General features: G+C 41.3%; 1 long non-coding RNA gene across 11 annotated transcripts in view; it reads left to right on the forward strand.

Annotated features, from left to right (window-relative positions):
- Positions 1 to 21550, forward strand: part of LOC140622624 (uncharacterized) — a 177262-nt gene that overhangs the window by 84712 nt on the left and 71000 nt on the right. The window contains exon 8 of one of the 11 annotated variants that reach the window (XR_012022319.1): positions 1477 to 2105. The exons of the other annotated variants lie outside the window; for them this stretch is intronic. This is a non-coding gene — a long non-coding RNA (uncharacterized lncRNA). Of the gene's footprint in view, positions 1 to 1476; positions 2106 to 21550 lie in introns of those variants that run through there. 11 annotated transcript variants of the gene reach the window in all.

Genomic DNA, 21550 nt, shown 5'->3' on the forward strand with positions numbered 1-21550 from the left:
TCATAACATTGTTTACACAGGAAACCATGGTGGCTAAATATGGTTTCATTTAATCTCTACAACACCTTGAGGTGGGTGTCCTTTTCATCTTTATTTTATTTTTTTTATTTTTTTATTTTTTTTTTATTTTTATTTTTTTAAATTTTTTATTTATTTATGATAGTCACACACACAGAGAGAGAGAGAGAGGCAGAGACACAGGCAGAGGGAGAAGCAGGCTCCATGCACCGGGAGCCCGACATGGGATTCGATCCCGGGTCTCCAGGATCGTGCCCTGGGCCAAAGGCAGGCGCTAAACCGCTGCGCCACCCAGGGTTCCCTTTATTTTATTTTTTAAAAGATTTTATTTATTTATTTGAGAGAGAGAACAAGCATGAAGGGGGTGCAAAGGGAGAGGAAGAAGCAGACTCCCTGCTGAGCAGGGAGCCTGATGATGCCAGGCTGGATCCTAGGACCCTAAGATCATGACCTGAGCTGAAGGCAGATACTTAACCAACTGAGCCACTGAGGAGCCCCTTCATTATATTATATTATATTATATTATATTATATTATATTATATTATATTATATTATATTATATTATATTTATTTATTTATTTAAAAAATATTTTATTCATTTATTTATTTTGAAGTGGGGGAAGTAGAGGGAGAGCACAATCAGTCTCCATGCTGAGCATGGAGCCTGATGAGGGGTTCCATCCCATGACCCTGAGATCATGGCCTGAGTCGAAATGGAGAGTCAAGACTCTTAACCGACTGAGCCACCAAGGCACCCCTCATCTTGATTTTAAACAGAAGGAAAGTGAGCAGCCTGAATTTGCTTTCCCAACTCTCTCCTGGTAGGTCCCTAAAAACCTCAAGCAATTCTTGCTCAGTACAAATGTTTGTAGAAACATATTTTTACATTTCATCAAGAATATTCTGGTGAGATGAGTGTCGCTTTCTTACCATCAGGAAAAAAATCAGTACTTAGAAACATCATGCAAATTTAACAGGTAGTAGGCAGGAACACCCTTAGCAGTGCCTTTTATAGCCACAGAACCATGCATGATCCCAGGCCAGAGAGAAAGGAGCTTGGAGCTGGAAATGACCTTCAAGATAACCTAGTCTAGCTGCCTGATTTTATGGATGAGGAAGATGTAGAGGAGTTAAGGAATTTGTCCAAGGTGATATTCCAATTTAATGGGGCTCAAAGCAAGCCCTAGTCAGACTAATGGGAAAGTACACCAGGACAGTACTGGCCTCTTTTTCCTGGCTTGATTCTAGATCATGAGACCTGTCTCTGCCGTATTAGTGGCAGCTACAGAAAATCCCAACACATCGAAAAAGCATATTTTTATTGCTGCAAAACTGTTTACTACACTCATTCCCACCTCCAAAAATCACCCCATTCAGAGGGGCCAGAGAACTCTGTCAATGTGAGCCTCAGTGCCTCTTGGTTTAAATAAGACACCTGAAACTGATTCCTTCCCTAGGTGCCCAGAAATTCTTTCCCTAAAAAACCAGTGAGGATGTGGCTTCTGGTTACCTTTTCCCAGCTGCTCAAGGGCTTGGTAAGTTCTCCACAGTTTCCCCAAAGTGAAGAGAAGAAAGTGACCTGAAGCCCAGCAGAACCCTGTCTCCCATTGTTATGCTCAGAGGCCTTTGAACAGATGTCCGATGTCTACCTGTGGGGGAAGAGTGACTGGTTCCCAGAACTGCCACACTACACATTAATGGTGATCCCTAGAGTGGTAATAGCAGAGCTGTGCTGATTTCCTGCAAAGACTGACCATGTATTTCCCGATTTTCAGGCAGGCAGGATTGTAGGATAGAGAGGCACCTACTACTGCAGGACACAGCAGAGACTTGACTTACCTGCCCATGCAAAGTGTCAGTGGAGCTTCATCCAACCCTAATTACCTTCCTCACTCCCTTTTGGGCCTTGAACAATAAGAAAGTTTCCTAAATGTTCCCAAGGCCAGCTTTACTTCAGTTGGATTGTCAAAGCACAATTAATGTGTTCTAAAGCAGGGTATTAGTTGGGACTGCAGCACTGTAATTATTAATTTAGTTATGTGTTGTGTGGTGTTATATGTTGAAAATGTGAAGACTTAAAACATCTATATTTGAACGTTAGTGAAATTTGAAATATATTTCTATAAAAAGTAAAAATAGAGTATTTCTGTATATAAATCTCTCTCTCTCTCTCTCTCTCTCTCTATATATATATATATATATATATAAAGTATTATATATAGCATCAGAAATCTCACTGGAGAAAAAGGTAAGGAGCTGTAAGGATGCCCTTTAGGATAGCAGGTAAGGGGGTGGGGTTGATCACAGTATAAAATATTATTAAATAGAAACAAAATAAGAGCCACTGATGGCTTCACCATGTATAAATTTGACCAATCCTTTTTAAATCCATTTCTATTTCCTGCCTGCACCTCCTCCTGGGGGTAATGAATTCTGCAAATTTATTACCTGCTGTGTGAGGCAATACTCCCATCAAGCACACGGAGAAACCAGCTCTTCCAGCCAAGAAAGGTGAGTGAACTCTCTGCCAGTTATTTCTGCTTATTAAGTGTGGCAGGGCCATTTGTGAGGTGGAGGGATTTTCTGACAAATTGTGTCATTGTGATGCATCGTTTTCACAAATTAAGTTACTATGCAGATTTAGGAAGCTTGAGCAATTGGTATAATTTTATCTTATGGATACCAATTGTATTTCCATCTTTAAAATGATTGCTAGAGAGTGGATAAAACTGATGGTTCCGGGACACCTGGGTGGCTCAGCGGTTGAGCATCTGCCTTCAGCTCAGGGCATGATCCCGGGGTCCCAGGATCGAGTCCTGCATCAGGCTCCCTGCGAGGAGTCTGCTTCTTCCTCTGCCTGTGTCTCTGCCTCTCTCTCTCTCTCTCTCTGTCTGTGTCTCTCATGAATAAATAAATAAAATCTTTAAAAACCCCACAAAAACTGATGGTCCCCTTGCCGGTGAGTAGGGCTTCCTGGTATGCATTTTTGTGTTAGTTTCATTTTTGACCCTTGTTTGTGTCTTTCTTTCCTTTTTCTTTTCCTTTCTTATTTACTTTGAATCTATGTTTTCTTGCTATTTCTGAGATGCAGTAAACCATTTTTGAACGTGAGGTGAGGAGTTAACAAAGCAGAAACAGGCAGATCTAGACAGAAGCACACAGATGGAAGGAGGCAGGGACATGGAGAAGTGACTAGGAAAAGATGCTGAGGGGCAGAGACAGGGCCAGAGAGGGATGTAGGGTGTGAGACTTGAGTAATGCAGGGACTTACACCCTTCCTATCACTACTCACCTCAGAAATGTAGCATTCTTTGTTGACTGTTCCAAAGTTTCATGTTTCAATAAATTGATCTCTGAATAATGGCCAACAAGTGATAAAATACATCAATTACTCAACCAAATGACAAAGCCATCAATAGTCCTGTAGAAGCAGAATACATGACCCGTATTCAACTGCATTTTTTTCTTAAGTCAGATTTACCTAGGTATTGATTAAAAAGATTTTTTTTTTTAATTCAGCTGTAGCAAATGACATCTCACCCAAAGCTTTGGAGCTGCTGACTTTAACTGAGCAGTTCCAGTAAGAAAATAAATTATGGGCAGATAAGATACAGGACAGGAGGTGGGATTCTAAAGAGTAAAGCTGTTTATTTTTATTTATTATTATTTTTAAAAGATTTTATTTATTTATTAGAGAGAGAGAGTGAGGGCGAGTGAGCACAAGCAGTGGGAGCGGCAGGCAGAGGGAGAGGGAGAAACAGGTACCCTGCTGAACAGGGAGCCTGATATGGGGCTCCATCCCAAGACCCTGGGTTCATGACCTGAGCCAAAGACAGATGCTTCACTGACTGAGCCACCCAGGTGCCCCAAGAGTAAGGTTACTGATTTATTTATTTATTTTGAGTAAGGCTATTTAGAGTAAGCTTTTACAATTTCACTTTCCTTTGCCTTTCCTTTTATTGCTCATCAGAACTTTTTTTCCTGATCCCTTTCTTTCATGGGTTCCTCAGCCCAGTTACTCAGATTCTTCTCTCTCCTTCAAGATTGCATCCCAGGCCACTACTCCTTGGGTGCCCCAAGAAACTCAATTTTGTCTACTTTATTCAGAGCCAGCTGGCTCTCTGCACACCCTACTAGACTCTAGTCTTTCCTTTCCCTTCTATATTCAAAGATTCATCGATGTGCAACAAAGCTCATTTTACCTGTCATGAGTCTTGGGTTTAAAAAACAGAAAACAACTTTGGCTAATCTAAGCAGAAAAGGAATTTATTGGCAGGTCATAGCAACTTTTAGAATCAAAGGAGAGTTTATAGAGACAGCCTCAGAAAATGGGCAGGAGGCAAAGAAAGCTCAGCAGGCACCAGAGTCATGCAAAAGAACAGTCTGGTTGGGATGCTACTGTGGCACCACCGAAGATGGACAGCTTGCTGTTGGTGGTGCTGCTACCACCATATACAACGTGACAGCCACTGCATCCTTGATTCCATCATTGCAAATAGTTTCCATCTTTGAATTTTGAGGGAATAATAAAAAAATGCAGACCCAGATTGGCCTAGCCTGGGTCTTGAGATTGCTCTGCTGATTAGAGAGTGGGGACAGGGAACAGTCCCTCTTTCACTGCTATAAGCCCTGCCTCCTTCTAAGCACCATACTGTGCAGAGGATTTCCCCTAGCTGGGAAGGATGTACAGAACATTGGGGAGCCAAAAAAGGGGGAAATATCCCATGGAGCCTTCTGTTTCTGGTCCTCACCATTTAAATCACTTGGGGCCCTACAGGATTTGGCAATTACTCTGAACGATGTCAGAAGTCCTTAGAAGGTTTAGAAGAGAAGAGGGGCATGATCTGACTTGTGTTTAATGGAATTGCCTGGATTCTATGTTGATAATAGATTATAGGGGCACAGATTTTTGGGACAGGCATCCTGTTATTCTGTTGGAATTTTTAATAGCAGTATATTCCTTTGTACTCCTACTCTCCTTCCCTAACCTGATTTTATCCCTTGGCCTTCAAAAATGATGTGTCCCATTTAAAAATAGCCATTTCGAATCTGCTTTCCTTTTAATTTGATAATTTCCCTGCACTTTGGCTAGTTTTCAGTCTGGCCCTAGGAGTTAGTGTCTTAGATAATCAGTTAGGTCTGCCATTTTGGTTGTTAACCAAATGGGTGAAACAGATCCTTAACATCAAGCTAGCCAAGAAGCAGATTCTCCTCTACACATAAACATGAAGGATGACCGTTTTGGAGACATGCAGTCTCCCTCCACCCTATCCTCTCACTTACATGTTTATGAACTTAGTGTATAGAATTCCTAGCTTAGCAATGGATTTGAGAAACTTCTAGTTCAGACATTTTGATACAGCCAAAGACTTGTGAATTATTGTCTGCATAATGTTCAACTCAAAGTATATATTTTAACCTTGAGTCCCTTGGCTGGCTTCCCATCTGCTAGTCTTTATCTATGCATTGATTGAATAAATGGAAATTGACTTGCCTTCTCACACACTGTCCTAATCTCCCAGTGCTGGCTCTGCTTCTTCTCCTCATAGTGTTATTCCACCCATGTGCTGAATTTACCTGTTCTAAGGATGGTAAGAAACATGACCTTCCCAAGAAGGTCATTTGCTTTCTCATTAGCTGAGTCTTCTCTAAGTTCACACATGCAACAAATGTTAATTCTCTTGAGGTTTATTTTTATTATTATTTTTTAGGTAGGCTGAACACTCAGCATGGGGCTTGACTCAAAACCCTGATACTAAGAATCACATGCTCCACTGACTGAGCCAGCTAGGTGCTCCAATTCTCTTGAGTTTTACTCTTGAAAGCCATCTTGAGTGGTGCCTGGATGGCTCAGTGGGTTAGGTGTCTGCCTTTGGCTCAGGTCATGATCTCGGGATCCTGGGATTGAGCCCCATGTCTGGCTCCCTGCTCAGCACTGAGTCTGCTTATCTCTCTCCCTCTGCCCCCTCTCCCCCTCCTGGTGTGTGCGTGCTCTCTCTCTCAAATAAATAAATAAATTATATATATATATATATATATATATATGAAAGCCATCCTGAGAAAAGTGCATAGGGAGCCAGTAGCCCCTAAGTTTGGATGGTTTCTTTTATTTTCCTTTATTTTTCTCTAGCTATACCTCTCCCCCATTCTATTTAAGTAACTATTTACTTCCTTAGGTGGCTCAATCCACATATAGTTTATTTTTAGTTTGGATGAAATAATGAAGTTTGGAAGTGGAATATATAGAAAAGGGAGTTCAAGTATTAGTTATTTGATAAATATATGCTGATTTGATTTGATTGTTTTTCTCGCTCTTGCAATGTTTTTGTAATAGCATTCTTAGATGCTATTTTTTAGTAACAAGAGAGATTATGAGAGAGAAAGCTTCAATTATTTGGGAGCAGAGAAAAGAGAATACTAAACAATGATTTTAAAACCTCTGCTATGTGTGACTCTGAGCCAGGGAAAAGTAAACAGAGATCATAAGCAGGCCCCACTTTTGCCAGAGTAGGTTTCTAAAAACTCTCATGAAGGAAATTTCATTTCCCTTTTTAGGGCTACAATTCTTGACTAAAAGTGTAACATATAAAACAGTCTTGCATATGGTAATATATAAATATATAATATTTACAAAGGAAAATATTATAAAATCAATCTAATCATTTAAAACAGATTATATTATAATTTCCATAAAATATTAATAAATATACTGTATATATTTGCAACAGAAGGCCCCACAAAATATCACAAAACACATATAACCTACCAAATATGAATCTATTGTTTTATAAGTGACCTAAAACATGTCAGTTAATTCTCTCATGATTATTATATCCAATACCTATTTTGTTTTCATTTTTATTGTTTAGAGGATTTATAAATATAATTTTGATGGCTTAAAAGCAGTGGTTTCAGGCACATGTATCAAGGAAAAAAGAAGTTATCTTTATCTGTGCATCTATTACAGAACAAAGTAATTTCTACCAACCCCAGAGCTATACCCTCGACAGGCTCCCAGTAAATCATTGCTTTGTGTTGTGGGCAGAAGTGATTGTGTATCTTCCATGGAAAACCAAAGCCATGTTTACTAATAAAGGCCTCTCTCTCTTTCAGGTTACAGTAGGGAGATAATTCACCTTCTCTTAACCTTTAATGCTTCAGCTGGCTCTGCCCTATTGCAGAGTCCACTGCATTTTCTCTGCAGATAACACTCTAGACCACTGATTCATTATATCTCCACTGCCACCCCCTAGTGCCAGCCACCGCCATCTCTATCCTGGACAACAGCAATAACCTCCTAATTATCTTCCTGTTTCTACTCTTGCTTACCCTTCAGTCCATTAGTCAGAGTAATCTTAAAACATGTAGATTAGATAACATTTAAAGCCCTCCAATGGCTTTCCATTTAACATAGAATGAAATTGAAATTTTCTGCTGCTGCTCATCAGCCTAACACAATCTGATCTTCCCTCTCCTCTTCCTGTGCTGTTCCGTGCCCGACTGGCTCTTCTCAGCTCATGAACCCTCTTTCAAGAGTTATGATTCACCAAATCCTTTCCGTTTCAGGGACTCTGCGCTGCTGTTCCTTCTGTCTCCCTGCCAGGAATTTTGCACTCCCAGCTATTTGTGTGGCTGGCTCCTTTCCTCCCTAGCACTTATTACAACTAGTAATTATTTTGCTTATTTATCTATTTATTTTATTGTTTACCTCCCACTAGACTATAATAATAGTAGATAACTTTTATAGAGTACTTGCAATGTGACATGTTGACAGGCTATGCTGTTTAACATGAATTAACTTGTTCATTATAACAACCTTATAAAGTAGGTGCTATATTATCACCTATTTACAGATGGAGGAACTGAGGCACAGAGAAGTTAAAGTATTATGCTGTAGGTCACACAGGCTGGAAGATGGCAGGGCCGGGATGTAAACCCAGGAGGTAGAGCTCCAGCTCCCTGCCTTTCAATTCTATGCTGCGTTGCCTGCATGATGGCATGTCTGCCTTGTTGACCATTTGTACCCAGTGCCAGCACATGTCTGATCATGGTGTAGTAAGGACAGGTGTCCCAGTTTGAGGTAGGTGAGAATCAACCGTATCCATTGAACCACTGGGGCAGGGCAGAGGGAGAGAGAAACTACGCAGATGAACTTCCTCTGTAAAGAATGCCATAATTTTTGGAAGGGAAAAGTAACTGAGTTGGCCTAGTGTCCAATACTCAGATTTCTCACAGACAACAACCCCTACTGATCCTGCCTGGGGCCTCATGCAGAGAAGGAGTGTGCAGATTAGTGATAAAAAGATGTTTTATTCACAGATGTGTAATAAAATTGTAGCACAAACTGTATTGTTTTGGGGGCACCTTTAATGGAGGAGATGGGCTTTCTCTGCTTATTTTCTCAGCTCCTCCTTTGCCAAGGAGCACCATCACAAAACCTTTAGGGTACCAGTGCAGGCACCAGAAAGGGGCATCTGTGACCAATGGAGACTGTGGTGAGGTCAGGTGGAACAGGGAGCTCTTGCCAGCAGAAAGAATCATGCGTCAGCAGTTCCTGTGCACTTTTCACCAAGTGTGCATGATGTGCATATGCATGTGTATTTGCAGGGCCTTATATCTAACATGAAAAGATGAGGCCTAAATTCACTGGACTTTGAGTTAATATTGTTACTATGACTTCACTGGTGCCATAGCTGGTGAGGCTGGGGAGAGCTTTGTAATGCTTTCACTCTATACACATTTAATGAACATATACTTACTGAACACTTACTATGTTTTAGGCACTGTGATAGGTACTGTTGATACTGAATATTAATGACCCCTGGCCTTGGGGAGCTTATAGTAGAGCTTAAATCATAGGGGATATGGCTATGTAATGTGAATCACAAACATGTGATAAGTTATACTGCAGAGGGAAGTACAGAATGCTTTGGGATTCCCCAGAAAGCAGTACCTACTTCAGACTGAGGATGTGAGGAGGAAGGGCAGAGAAGGTGACGGTTGATCCGAGTCTGGAAATAGAACAAACCTGGACAGAAAGGAAGAGGTGAAGAGGACCTGAGTGTGTACAGTCTTGGAGGCATGAGAGAGTGTGGGAAACCACAGGCACCGAATATCAGTAGGAGAGTAGGTGTCAAGATGCGATGGTGGGCAGGCTGGTGGGAGCCAGATCATTGGCAGTTTGACAGGTTTGGATTTTATACTGGGGCAGGGAGATCCACTGAATTTTTTTAGACAGAGAAATGCTAGTAGTAGATCATGTTTTAGAAAGGCCAGGGTAGAGAATGGCTGGACAGGAACTAGAACGGACATGAGAGGCCAGTTAAGAGGCTGCTGCAGTAATTCAGATGGCAAAGGATGAAGTGTGAATGGAAGCCAGCCAATTGGCTGGAGACAGTGGCAGGGACTCTCGAGAATTTAGGAGGTAGCATACACAGGACCTGGCAACTCTTTGGATGTGGGGTGGGTGAAAAGCAATTTTAACATTATCAGTTTCTCACTTGACTGACTTGGTGGATGGGTGGTGTCATTTCCTTAAACAGGAAGGAGAGAATGAAGAATAATTTGTGTGTGTGTGTGTGTGTGTGTGTGTGTGTGTGTGTGATTTCAATGGAGATATCCAGTGGGGAGGATTGTAGAACTGGTATACAGTAGGAACTCATTGTATGTTTGTCCATTTAATAGAGATGGTAAAGCTTTTGTGGGACTTGATAGAGCCACCCGGTAAGAGTATACAGCCAAGAGATGAAGACTAAAAGTGGTCCTAATTTAAGGCATCGGGGGTGTGTAGGATTCTGAAAAGGAGACATAAGGAGTAGTTAGAGGTAGGAGAAACTCCAGGAGAGAGGAGGGACCTGGAGGCACATCTGGGAGATTTCAGAGGGGGTAGGCATCACTGATGTAGAAACATCAAGTAAAGGAGGAATTGGAAAGCTCACATCTAGTTTACAGATTAGGGAGAGATTGGCCAGAAAAGTTTATTATTGACCTTGCACCCTATACCAGGCACTGTAGGATGCACCACACTTATGCTCACACAGGTGTACCTCAGTTAGGGTTCAGTGGAGTGGTGGAGACTGAACCAGATTGCACTCAGTTGATGAAAGGGTAGTTTATGAGACAAGGGAGACTCAAGTAGAGAGCACACTATTTTTTAAATTAATTAATTAGAGAGAGAAAGAGAGAAAGAATGAGCGGGAGTGAGGGGAGGGGGAGAGGGAGAAGCAAGCTCCCTGTGAAGCAGGGAGCAGGATGCAGGGCTCGATTCCAGGGTCCTGGGATCATGACCTGAGCTGAAGGCAGACACTTAACTGACCAGGTACCCCAAGAGGGCACTCTTAAGGGTAGTTAGTTGGTATGTGCCGTAAGAAAAGAGATTGAGTGAAAATCAGAGGGATGTTGTCTTGAGGGAGTTTTTCTTTTCTTTTTTTTTTTAATATTTAATTTATTTATTCATGAGAGACACACAGAGAGAGGCAGAGACATGGGGAGAGGGAGAAGCAGGCTCTCTGTAAGGAGCCCGATGTAGAACTTGATCCCAGGACCCTGGGATCACACCTTGAGCCAAAGGCAGATTCTCAACCACTGAGCCACCCAGGTGCCCCATTGAGGGAGTTTCTCCTTTTCCTTTCCCTTCCCTTTGCATTCCATTTCTTTTCTTTTCACTTCCCTCTCTCCTCTCTCTCTTTCTCTATCTTGCTTTCCTTTCTTCTTTTTTTTCCCCCTTTCTCTCCTTCTCTTTATTTATTTCTTTCTTCTCAGGGTAAGGTCTTTGAGAAAGTGGGAAAGATTGGAATGGGAGCTCAGGTGGGAGGACTAATCCTGAACATCTGATGGGGACAGAGGTGTGGTTAGGAGTGCAGGCAAAGAGGTGGAGATGGGAGAGCAAAACATGAAAGGGGTTCATTCCTCCCATATCCATTTTTCTCTTTGGGCAGAGGGTGGGGAGATGGTTAGACAATAGGATTTAGGAAGGGAGATAAAGCTTAGAAATTATGAACATGAGAAATGAACCTGGAACATGTAGAAGGATTGTGAAGCACTGTGAAATGTGGAAGGCTTTTGATTTCATGCTTATCCATCACCCAAAAGTGTGTGTGTGTGTGTGATTCTCTCTGTAATGGTCCTGACGTGGAATGGACAGGTGGTCAGCGGCACCAACCCAAACTGGGGATTTGCTGAATATGTGTGACAGACCCTTCAAAATCTAACCCTAGGTAGAAGTCGCAAAGATGAGTGAACAACAGTTGCACGCAGACTGCCAGCCCATAGTACTAAAACTTTGCTGAAATAATAGAGAGTACTTCACTCTGTTGGAAATCCATAAAGCCCAGCTACTATGTCACTGCACTCTAAGAGAGCCAGATGGTAGAGTTCAACCCAGATGGCTGGAAATCCAACGAATGAATGAGTGAAAGTATGAGTGGTGAGGTGACTCCTACTGGGCAGAAAGAATGAAATATAAAGCAATTAAAGGTGTGGAATGTGGCTTTCTTATAATTACTTACTATGTACATTAACTTTCTTTGTGGAGGCACACAGATATATATTTTTTTCTAAACCCTGAGTTTTCAGTTCTGTGATAAAGAGGATGTAATGAGAGAAGTAACAGAGCCAGGGAAAAGTTACAGACCCAAGGGTGCAGCTGTTGAAGAAGAAACTCCTCCAGCCTTTTGGGTGGTGGGGTAGGAATTCATGCAGTGGTAATAAAGGCTGAGGGCACTCCGTTTTTCCGCCTCCCCCCAGCTTTTTTGAGGCATCATTAAGAAATAAAATTATAATATACTTAACAGTGTGCAAAATGATGATTTGGTATATGTATACATTATAAGATTTCCATGACCAGGTAAACACATCTGTCATCTTACATTGTTATTTTTTTTTTCTTTTGGTGAAGATGCTTGAGATCTGCCCTCTTAGCCAATGTCAAATATACAGCATAGTATTATTGACTATTGTCACCATGCTGTACATTAGGTGTTCAGAACCTATTTACCTCGTAACCGAAAGTTTGTACCCTTTGATCAACTTCTCCCCATTCCCCCCACCCTCAGCCAACCATCCTGCTCTCTATTTCTAAGAGTTTGACTTTTTTTTTTTAAGAGTCCACACATAAGTGATGCTGTACAATATTTGTCTTTTTCTGTCTAACATTGCTTGGCATAATTAGCCTTCCAGGCTTGTCTGTGTTGGCACAAATGGCAGGATTTCCTTCTTTTTTAAAGGCTGAATAATATTCCGTTGTGTATATTAAACCATATTTTAAATCGATTCATCTGTCGATAGACACTTAGGTTGTTTTTGTATCTTGGCTCTTGTGAATAATGCTGCAATGAATAAAGCAGCGCTGATATTTCTTTGCGATAGTGATTTCACTTCCCTTGCATATATATCCAGAAGTGAGATTGCCAGATCATATACTATTTTTAATTTTTTGAGGAACCTCCATACTGTTCTCCAAAGTGGCTGCACCAACTTACTTTCCTGCCAGCTGTGCACGAGGGTTTCCTTCTCTCTGCATCCTTGCCAGCATTTGTTATCTTTTGTCTTCTTGATAATAGACACCCTAGCAGGTGTGAGGTGATATCTCATTGTGGTTCTGATTTGCATTTCAGGGAACTCTGGTTTTGATGCTGCTCTGAGCTGTGTTTTATCACATAGTTTAATGTGGGCGTAAGCTGCCATAGAATTTTAGAGCTGGAAGGAATATTTGTGCATTTGCATGCCAATCAGGGTTTGACTCATAGCCCAAAGACAGCCACATTTGCATTCCATCTCATAAGAGACTGACTGCCAGTCCCTTGTGAAGCTTTCTGTCAGTGGTTGGTGGAATCTTCTGTGAGGCTATCTGACCCACCAAGCCCCACTGCTTGCTGCTCTCTAAGCTAAAGCCTGTTTTTCGGCCCCACTTGAGATGTACCAAAGTCTACTTTTTGCAGAAGATAGAGTCACCCTAGGTGATTGCAGTGCCTCATCCGGTCTCCTTCACCCGCACATGAATTTCTATCACAGATAGAGGATAGAAGTAGGATTTAGGTATTCTCTTCAGGGGTGTCAGGCAGGAGTGGCTCCTGTTAAGGACCAAAAGGCTTCTAGCTGGCTCTACTGGCTTTTACATCCTTCTGCACTCCTCGCCAGAGAATTGTGGGGATGATGTCATTTCTCATACAAACTCCAAGAAACTGCCACTTGTATCTGACTGCCTAGTAAAATGACTTCTATCAATCATTATCCTTGCCTAATAGCACTGCGACGTTAAGAGCAAACAGTTCCCGCCAAAGACTTGGGATTTTTAATATAGTTAAGTGTTGGTCTGTGGTCAAAGGTTCCCTTCCCTCCCACCCCCAGCTGAAATCTTGTTAATTCTCGGGAGCCCGTCTGAGCTGGAACAATCCGAATGAAGGCCTTTGGGGGCAAGCACACGGTGAGCCTGCAGGCTGAGGGGCGTTCGGCGGTAGATGGCGCTCTTCCCTCTGGATCCAGGCCAGTTTGCTGCGTGGGACCCGGCCTGTGTCACTTTCCAGGCAGCAACATTTAGAGGCAAGAGACGAAAAAGAGGACCTGCCTGCTAATCCATCAAAAGCCAGATGTCACCCCCAGCCTCAACAAATGGCTATTTGAGTTTCAAGCAATGATTAGCTGTGTGCATAGATTAATAAAAAAAAATCTAGCAAGCATCGTACATCATAACATCAAGCTTCCATTTTGGCCAAAGTGAAGGTACACCTATTTCTGGAAGCATCCTAGGTAGTCAGCGACGAGACTTCATTGTTGTCTTTTTAAATACATAATTGTCTCAGTTTTCATAGGACTTCTTGCTACCTTTCACGGGCCTGGGGCTCAGTTCCACAACCTGGCCATGCCCTAGTTGGGAGATTCTGTTTTACTGAGCTTAAGCAAGTCTTCATATAACCCTGTCTATAAAAGTTTCACTATTTACAAAGTAAATAGGTATTTTCAATACCTGGTTTGAATCCTGCCTCTTCCCCATCGCCCCCATCCCCGCTTTCTTCTTTTTTTCCAGCTGCATCATTTGCTTGTGTGTCTAGCTCTGATATCAGGAGGCAGGGAGTTCTGGATTAGGGATGATGTCAGACTAGTGGGGAATGAATTGATTAAGAATCCATATTTTCTATAGATTTTTAGCATTACTATAATATTGATGTCTTGCATCATTGTGTTCCATCCATGTTCACTGTAGAAAAATGAGAAAATGTAGCAAGTAAAAAAAAAGTGGCATTCTGGTATATTTACTTTTAGGCTTTCTCTGTATTTTTCTCCCCTCTCTCTCCTTTCCACTTATAATGCAGGCGCACACGTCTACACAGGTGAAGGATGTCAGGGTTCTGGCAGGAAGCAGTAGCACAATGCCTGGAGGCTATTTACAAAGGTGTGGCAGGGTTTAGGAAAACTGATAAAACACCCAGGAGCTCCAGGAAGGAGCTGCTAGTAGCCTTTACCTGAAGACCCTGAACCAGGAAGGTTAATGAGTGGTTTGCATCTCCTCTTGCCCTTTCACTTCCAGTACAGTTCCATCAGTGCAAGGCCCCAGCAGAGGCTCTGGGGACAAAGGAGAGTGAGGTCTGTGTGTTTATTCTGTGGGCTCCCCCATGCTAATTTACCAGGGGGCGCTGGGTGGCTCCACTGAAGGCACAGCTGCTGTTCTGGGCAACTTTCTTCATGCAGCTCTTTCTCGGAGTTCTGGTCACCTTGCCCTTGCAGACTCCTTGCTCTTACTAGCTCCCGGGTGTTCCTCTATCCCTTATTCATTTCCCTGCACTCCTGCTTCTGTAAACAGTTGCTTCATCAAATTTTTTTCAATTACCTGGCTTGAGAGTTTTTTTCTGTCTAGAACCTGATACTCCTATCTTTCATCAATTCTCATTATTTCTCAGCCATTATATTTTGGTTATTATTTCTATATCATTCTCTAATTTCTCTCTTGGAATTATAATGAGAAAGATTTTTTTTTTTTAACTTTTTCATGACTCTTAACTCATGGAAACATCTCATCTCATGGAAACATGAGATGTTTTCCATCTCTTTATCTTTCATTGCTGTGTTTGTTTTTTAAAGATTTTATTTACTTATTCATGAGAGACACAGAGAGAGAGAGAGGCAGAGACATAGGAGGAGGGAGAAGCAGGCTCCCTGCAGGGAGCCTGATGCAGAACTTGATCCCAGCACCCGGGATTACAGTCTGAGCTGAAGGCAGTCGCTCAACCAATGAGCCACCCAAGTGTCCCTCATTCCTGTGGTTTGGATGTTTTCCTCACATCTGTATTCTTATCAGCTGTCTCCAATCTGCTCTCTTACCTGTTGAATTTTACATTTTCACTTCTAGAAGTTCTATTTGGTCATTTTCAAATCTGCCAGTTCTTTCCACACAATGCCTGTTCTTTCCTTAAGGTTTCAAGTCTTTTTATTGTATCAATTGAAACATGATTATTGAAACAGTCCCTTTCAGGTTGTCATATTGAGGTAGTTTTAGAATATAGGTGAGGTTTGTGGGTTGAGGTCTAGAGCTGACAACCAAGAAAGAATTCTTGAGACTTCTTTGGTGCAAAATGGTAGTTTTATTAAAACACAGGACAAGACCCTGGGGCAGGAAAGCTGCTGCCCCAGGCTTGTGAGGGATTATATACCTGTGATTATATACCTGGGAGTTAGGGTAGGTAAGGAAAAGGGAGATTTTCAAAATAATTTTTGTATGCTAAAGAGTACCTACAAGAGATTGGAGGCCTTGCTATTGTCAAGTTAAGGTTGTTTTTCCCTCTAGTAAAGCATTAACTTAAGATAGTTGGGAGTTTCCTTCTGGAAGTCCAGTTGTTGATAAGAATGTTTTTTTTTTCTTGTAAATCATGGAGACATTTTGTAAACTGAGGGGGACTCAGGTTTATAGGACTATAATCTCTATAAGTTAACTATTTGTTCTTCCTTTGCCTTAGCTTTAGGGCAACCAGGAATGCCTGAGGAATGTCACATGGATCCCACCTGAGGGGATAGGGGGAGCGGGTTGTAGGGTGTCGCCTTGTGCTTTGTCCTCCGCTGGCCTTCCCATTGACCACCCAAATCTTTCTGTTTGCAGTGACTGCTGATTCTGCTTCATGGTGACCCCCTTTCTCCCATGCTCTGGAATTTTTAATTTTGAGCTCATTTTCAGCCAGAATGTATTTATTTGTGTGTGTGTTTGTGTGCCTTAGAATGTTTTGTATGTTTTAGGGTTTAGAAGGTTTGTTCCTAAACAGCTTGGTGTTTGCTTTTGCTGGAAGTCCCAGGGGTTTCACCTATGTGGAGCCCATATTTACATAATTTCTTGGCTGGAGATTCCTATACTGTGTGGTTTTTATGAATCCAGACCCCCCCACATACATGTGTAGACTAGGCCGGGGGCTGCTGTTTCTATTGGGGTATCTTTTCCCCATGTACAGTGCACAGACCAACTTTCTTTAACCTTCCCTGAGCAGGTGAGTGGATCTTTTGTCTTGTTCCACTTCACTGAGGGATAGCTCTTTATGAGTCCTGGCTTTAAAGGGAGATTTCAATTCCTCCTCCCTAAATTGTACATTCTGAGACTAAGCTTCTTGCTCCTTGGTGGATGTTAATCCCCTGCCCTTATTCATACGCTTAATTGCTTTGGTTTTGTGTTCCTTCCTTTCTGGCTACTGGGGATTTTCCTTTCCTTTCAAGCTCAGCTTGGTATATATTTCTTTTAGTTCTTTACCCAGCATTTCTATGAGTTTTTACTAAGGTAAGGTTCCATGCTTGCTTTCCAAAGTGTCCCTGTATACAGTTCTGTGACTTGCCTTTCTACATAATCACATTTTGATATGGGAAGATGGCTACTCCACGTAGCTTTTATCTTTAATGACTATATGGCAGAAAGAGTTTGAAATAGAGGTTATAAAGGGCTATCTTTAGAATCACATTTCCTGGGTTAACATTTACTATTAAATTATTGACTAGTTCTGGAACTTAAGCAAGTTATTTGAACTCTCTATGCCTCTATTGTCAGGTCTAGAAAGTGGAGATGATAATATATCTTTCTTGCAGATTTCCTAGGGAGGTTGTAATGAATTATTATGCATTTGGTGGCTTAAAACAACAAACGTTTTGTCTCACAGATCTGGAGGCTGGAAGCCTAAGGTCAAGGTGTGAACAGGGCCATGCTCCCTCTGGAGGTTCTAGGGGAGAATCTGTTCCTTGTCTTTTCTAGCTTTCGGTGGCTGCAGGCGTTTCTTGGCCTGTGGCTGCATCACTCCAATCTCTGCCTTAATCTTCACCTTGCCTTCTCCTCTGTGGTATTCATCTGGAACTCCCTCTGTCCATCTCTTATTGTGTATCTTGATTCCCATGTAAATCATACCTGATGCTGGGCTTAGGGAAATAGCTCGCTCCTGTGGCCATTGGTGTGTGTCTCAAGCAGGCACTGGTCTTTGATTCCCAACAACATCATACATTTACTCATTTGTTTAATCCTATAATACATTTAAAACAATTTCAGAATTGCTGTGCCAATACCTATACAAGAAACAAAGATATTATAAGAGTTAAAGGGGTGGCCCAGTTGGTTAGGTGGCCAGCTCTTGATTTTGGCTGGTCATGATCTCAGGGTCCTGGGATGAAGCCCTGAGTCAGGTTCCATGTTCAGCAGGGAGTCTGCTTGGGCATTCTCTCCCATTCTCCTTCTGCCCCTTCTCCTGCTCACTCTCTCTCTTTTACTGTAAAATAAACAAATCTTTAAAAAAAAAAAGTTTAGGATTTGTTTGTAGCTCTTGTTATCATTCCATCTTACCCAAGACTGGGGGACTTACAAATCTTCCTTGACTTATGATGGGGTTATGTCATGATAAACCTATAGTAAGTTGAAAATATCATGAGTTGAAAATGCATGAAATGTACCTAACCTACCAAACATTATAGCCTAGCCTAGCCTATCTTAAATGTACTCAGAACATTTACATTAGCCTATAGTTGGGCAAAATAATCCAGCACAAAGCCTATTTTATTTTGTCTTATTTTATTTTTTTTTAAGTAGCTCCATGCCCAGCATGGAGCCCAATGTAGGGTTTGAACTCATGACTTGAGATCAAGACCTGAGGTGAGATGGAGAATTGGTTGCTTAACTACCTGAGCCACCCAGTGCCCCTACAAATCCTATTTGATAATAAAACACTAATAGCTCATGTAATTGATTGAATACTGTACTGAAAGTGAAAAACAGAATGGTTTCACAGATACAGAATGGTTGTAGGTTTACCTTCGTGATCACATGGCTGACTGGGAGCTGTGGCTCACTGCCCCTCTCCAGCATCATGAGAGAGTATTGTACTGCATATCGCTACCCAGGAAAGAAAATCAAAATTTGAAGTACAGTTTCTACTGAATACATTTCTCTTTTGCACCATTGTAAAGTTGAAAAATCGCCAGCTGAACGATCACAAGTTGAGGACCATCTGTACCGTCAAATACTGTGCTCATAAGTTACTTGGATTAGTTCTTCCTTTTGACTTTATCTCTACCGTGGTTGTAGAACTCACTTAAAATACAATTTGTTTATTTGTTTTAGCTTGGTTTTAGGTTTTTCTTTCCTCTATCATTGTTTCATTTTATTTTTTGGATATTAACATGATCCCGTAAATCAGAACTATACCAAAAGGTATACTTGGAGAGGTGTCGCTCCCTCTTATATGTCTTCTACTCTGTTCTCTTGCCTCATACCTTGTAAGTAATCAGATTGTTTTCTGTTTTATCTGTCCTATGTTTCTTTTTTGGTGAAAAAAAATATATACACTTTTTATTTCTCTTTCTTACACAAAGTATGTTCTTTTGCATTTTGGGAAGATTTTCTTAATGGGAGAGACAAATAAGAAAGGATAAGTTACCACCTTCACTATTTTCAGATTTATTTTTTAAGATTTTATTTATTTGAGAGAGAGAGAGAGAGAGAAAGAGAGAGAGAGAGAACAAGCACAAGCAGAAGGAAGGGTAGAGGGAGAGGGAGAGGCAAACTCTCCTGAACAGGGAGCCCAAATCGGGGCTCCATCTCAGGACCCTGAGATCATGATCTGTGCCAAAATTAGATGTTTAAACAACAGAGCCACTCAGGTACCCTGTTTGTTTGTTGTTGTTGTTTAAGTTCTCCTTTCTGGCTTCTCTCAAAATATTTAAAGGGTGGAACTGATCATCTGAGCTGGGGTGAATTTTAATGTGCACATGAATCACCTGGGCTGACGTAGTAGGTCTTGGGTGGGGCTAAGATCCTGCATTTCTAATATGCTGCCAAGTGAGGCCAAGGCTCCTGGTTTGGGACCACATGTTAGTAGCCGGCCCCCAGACAGCATGTGGGTGTGACTGCATCATGGGGGTTTCCCCTGGCACTCAGTGAACCTCAGACCATAGTTCCCAAAGTAGCTTTTAGAGCAAATACATGTTTGTCTGAACTGGTCGGTTTAGTTCAGAAAAGGAGCTAGTTTTTATATGACTGATGCTTCACTTTGGGGGTGGTGGTGATAGTATGCTGGAGGAGATAAACAGGAAATGTGACTTCATATTTTGATGAAATGTAAAATATCTTTCTTACTTATTTTCTCCTCCTATTTCTCTGTTACCTTTCCTGTCCTCTATCCAGTGGCTTAATAAGCTGCTTGTTTTGTTGTGTTTTTACAGAGGTTCAAGTCCTTTGGGCAAGGATGTTAATTATTGAGTAATACACCAACTTTTCTCTAAAAGGGTAAAGATAGAGCATGACCTGTGTTGTGGTCTACTATGACAAAGGGGATACTGTTTAAACCCAGGTACTCAGGGTAATCTATCCTCTGACTCCCAGTAATGGAAACAAATATGGTAGTGTTTTAAAATGCACATTTTTCAGACCTTACACTTCTACCTTCTCATACAGGCACTTGGTTCCTCCTCATTTTGGGGAATTCTTGGATCCCATCTCACTTGTATTCAGGTTTAAGCCTGTTCTTGCTCATTTCCTCCATTTCTTTGGGGTTTGACACCCGCATCCTTTCCATCACTTTCCTCTCTCCTGGTTATCCTCCTATAAACCCCACTCTCCTACTTTATACAGGCAAAATAAAACAGAAAATCTTGCATATCAATAAATATCAGGAGCAGGTCAGCAGCCCACTAGTTTTGCAAAGAGTCAAACGCTACTCTAGTTGGCTATTATGACATTGAAAAATTAAGCATTTCATTTATTCCTAGCTTTCAGTTGGGTAAAGTTGTGTCCAGAAATGTACAGAGCATGCCTATGTTTCATTCTAGGAAAGAATGGCAATGACTGTTCTGGGGTTATAGCTTCTAATTAGTGAAACTACTTTAGTACTTACTACCTCCCCCGACAAACCAAAAGTCCAATTTATAATAAGAGCCTTTGCCTTTTTACTCTGGAATGAAGCTTAAGTAGCTAACCAGACTGATTCCTCTCTCACTGCATGAGGTTCTTTAGTCCTTACTGGACAATAGTCATAATCTAAAATCTATTACATGTAATTTCAACATCATTTAGCACAGCTGTCAATCTGTGAAAGCAGAACCCACACACTGAGCTTCCATGGAGACCAAATCATCTTCCTTCTAAACAGGTCATCTGAACGGTTGGCTGGAGGTCACTCGGAAGAGAGCACAGGGGAACTTTGGTTTGCATCCCTTTGTTCCTGGCTACTTACCTTCTCATAAAAATACGTCTTCAATTTACAGACATAGCGGCATAAGCTCCTTCAGCAAGTGCAAATATTTACTTGGGAGAGGAAAACAAAATAATGTCTGAACCAGGGCTTTCATTTTCTGTTCGACTTTGATGTTACCTTTTTATTTGAAGTCCACAGAGAATAATAAATTGAATTCCTTTTGTAAAAGTGAGGCATGGGAAAGGTTGGATTAAAATTCAACTCAGTTTGGAAATTAGTTGAGGAGAAAAATGCAACTGTTCACTAATAGAATGCATATGGTCTATACATTGTTTTTAAAGCATCATCTTTTTTTTTTTGGCAGCATATTGGGGAAGAAATTTTATGTATATATGACCAAGTTGCTGACTGATGGAGTTCATGGATGGCTTTTTTGAAGTGAGAGCAATCTAATCCTGGAGCCACAGAGCCACTCCTAGATGTCACACTAGATCTCAGCTGTCAATATGCCACCTTATTTTATTGCCATTTTCTTTTGCTCTTGGCTTCCATCCGTTATTGTTCTTCAAATAGCTGGACCAAGCTGTAGCATGTTGTGAACACATTTTTTTCTACAGATATAACTGAGGACGGATGTCACATGTCTGTGACGGTTACTTTTAGGGAACTTTGTCATTTAAGGATATGTCCAGGGAAACTTTGTATGCACTGGAGTTACTCATACCACGTGGCTCTTGGAGAGTAGGTCTCGTGGAGGTTAAGTACTTTTGTCAAGCAAAACCCCATTTTTCTTTAAAGTGAAGGGATGTGAGGGAATGCCAGGATAAAAAGCTATTTAGGACATCTAATGAGATTTCATTTTGTAGCTGTAGTAAAAAAACAAACAAACCCA

The sequence above is a fragment of the Canis lupus genome, chromosome 32, assembly GCF_048164855.1.
Source record: "Canis lupus baileyi chromosome 32, mCanLup2.hap1, whole genome shotgun sequence".
NCBI classification, from domain to species: domain Eukaryota; kingdom Metazoa; phylum Chordata; class Mammalia; order Carnivora; family Canidae; genus Canis; species Canis lupus.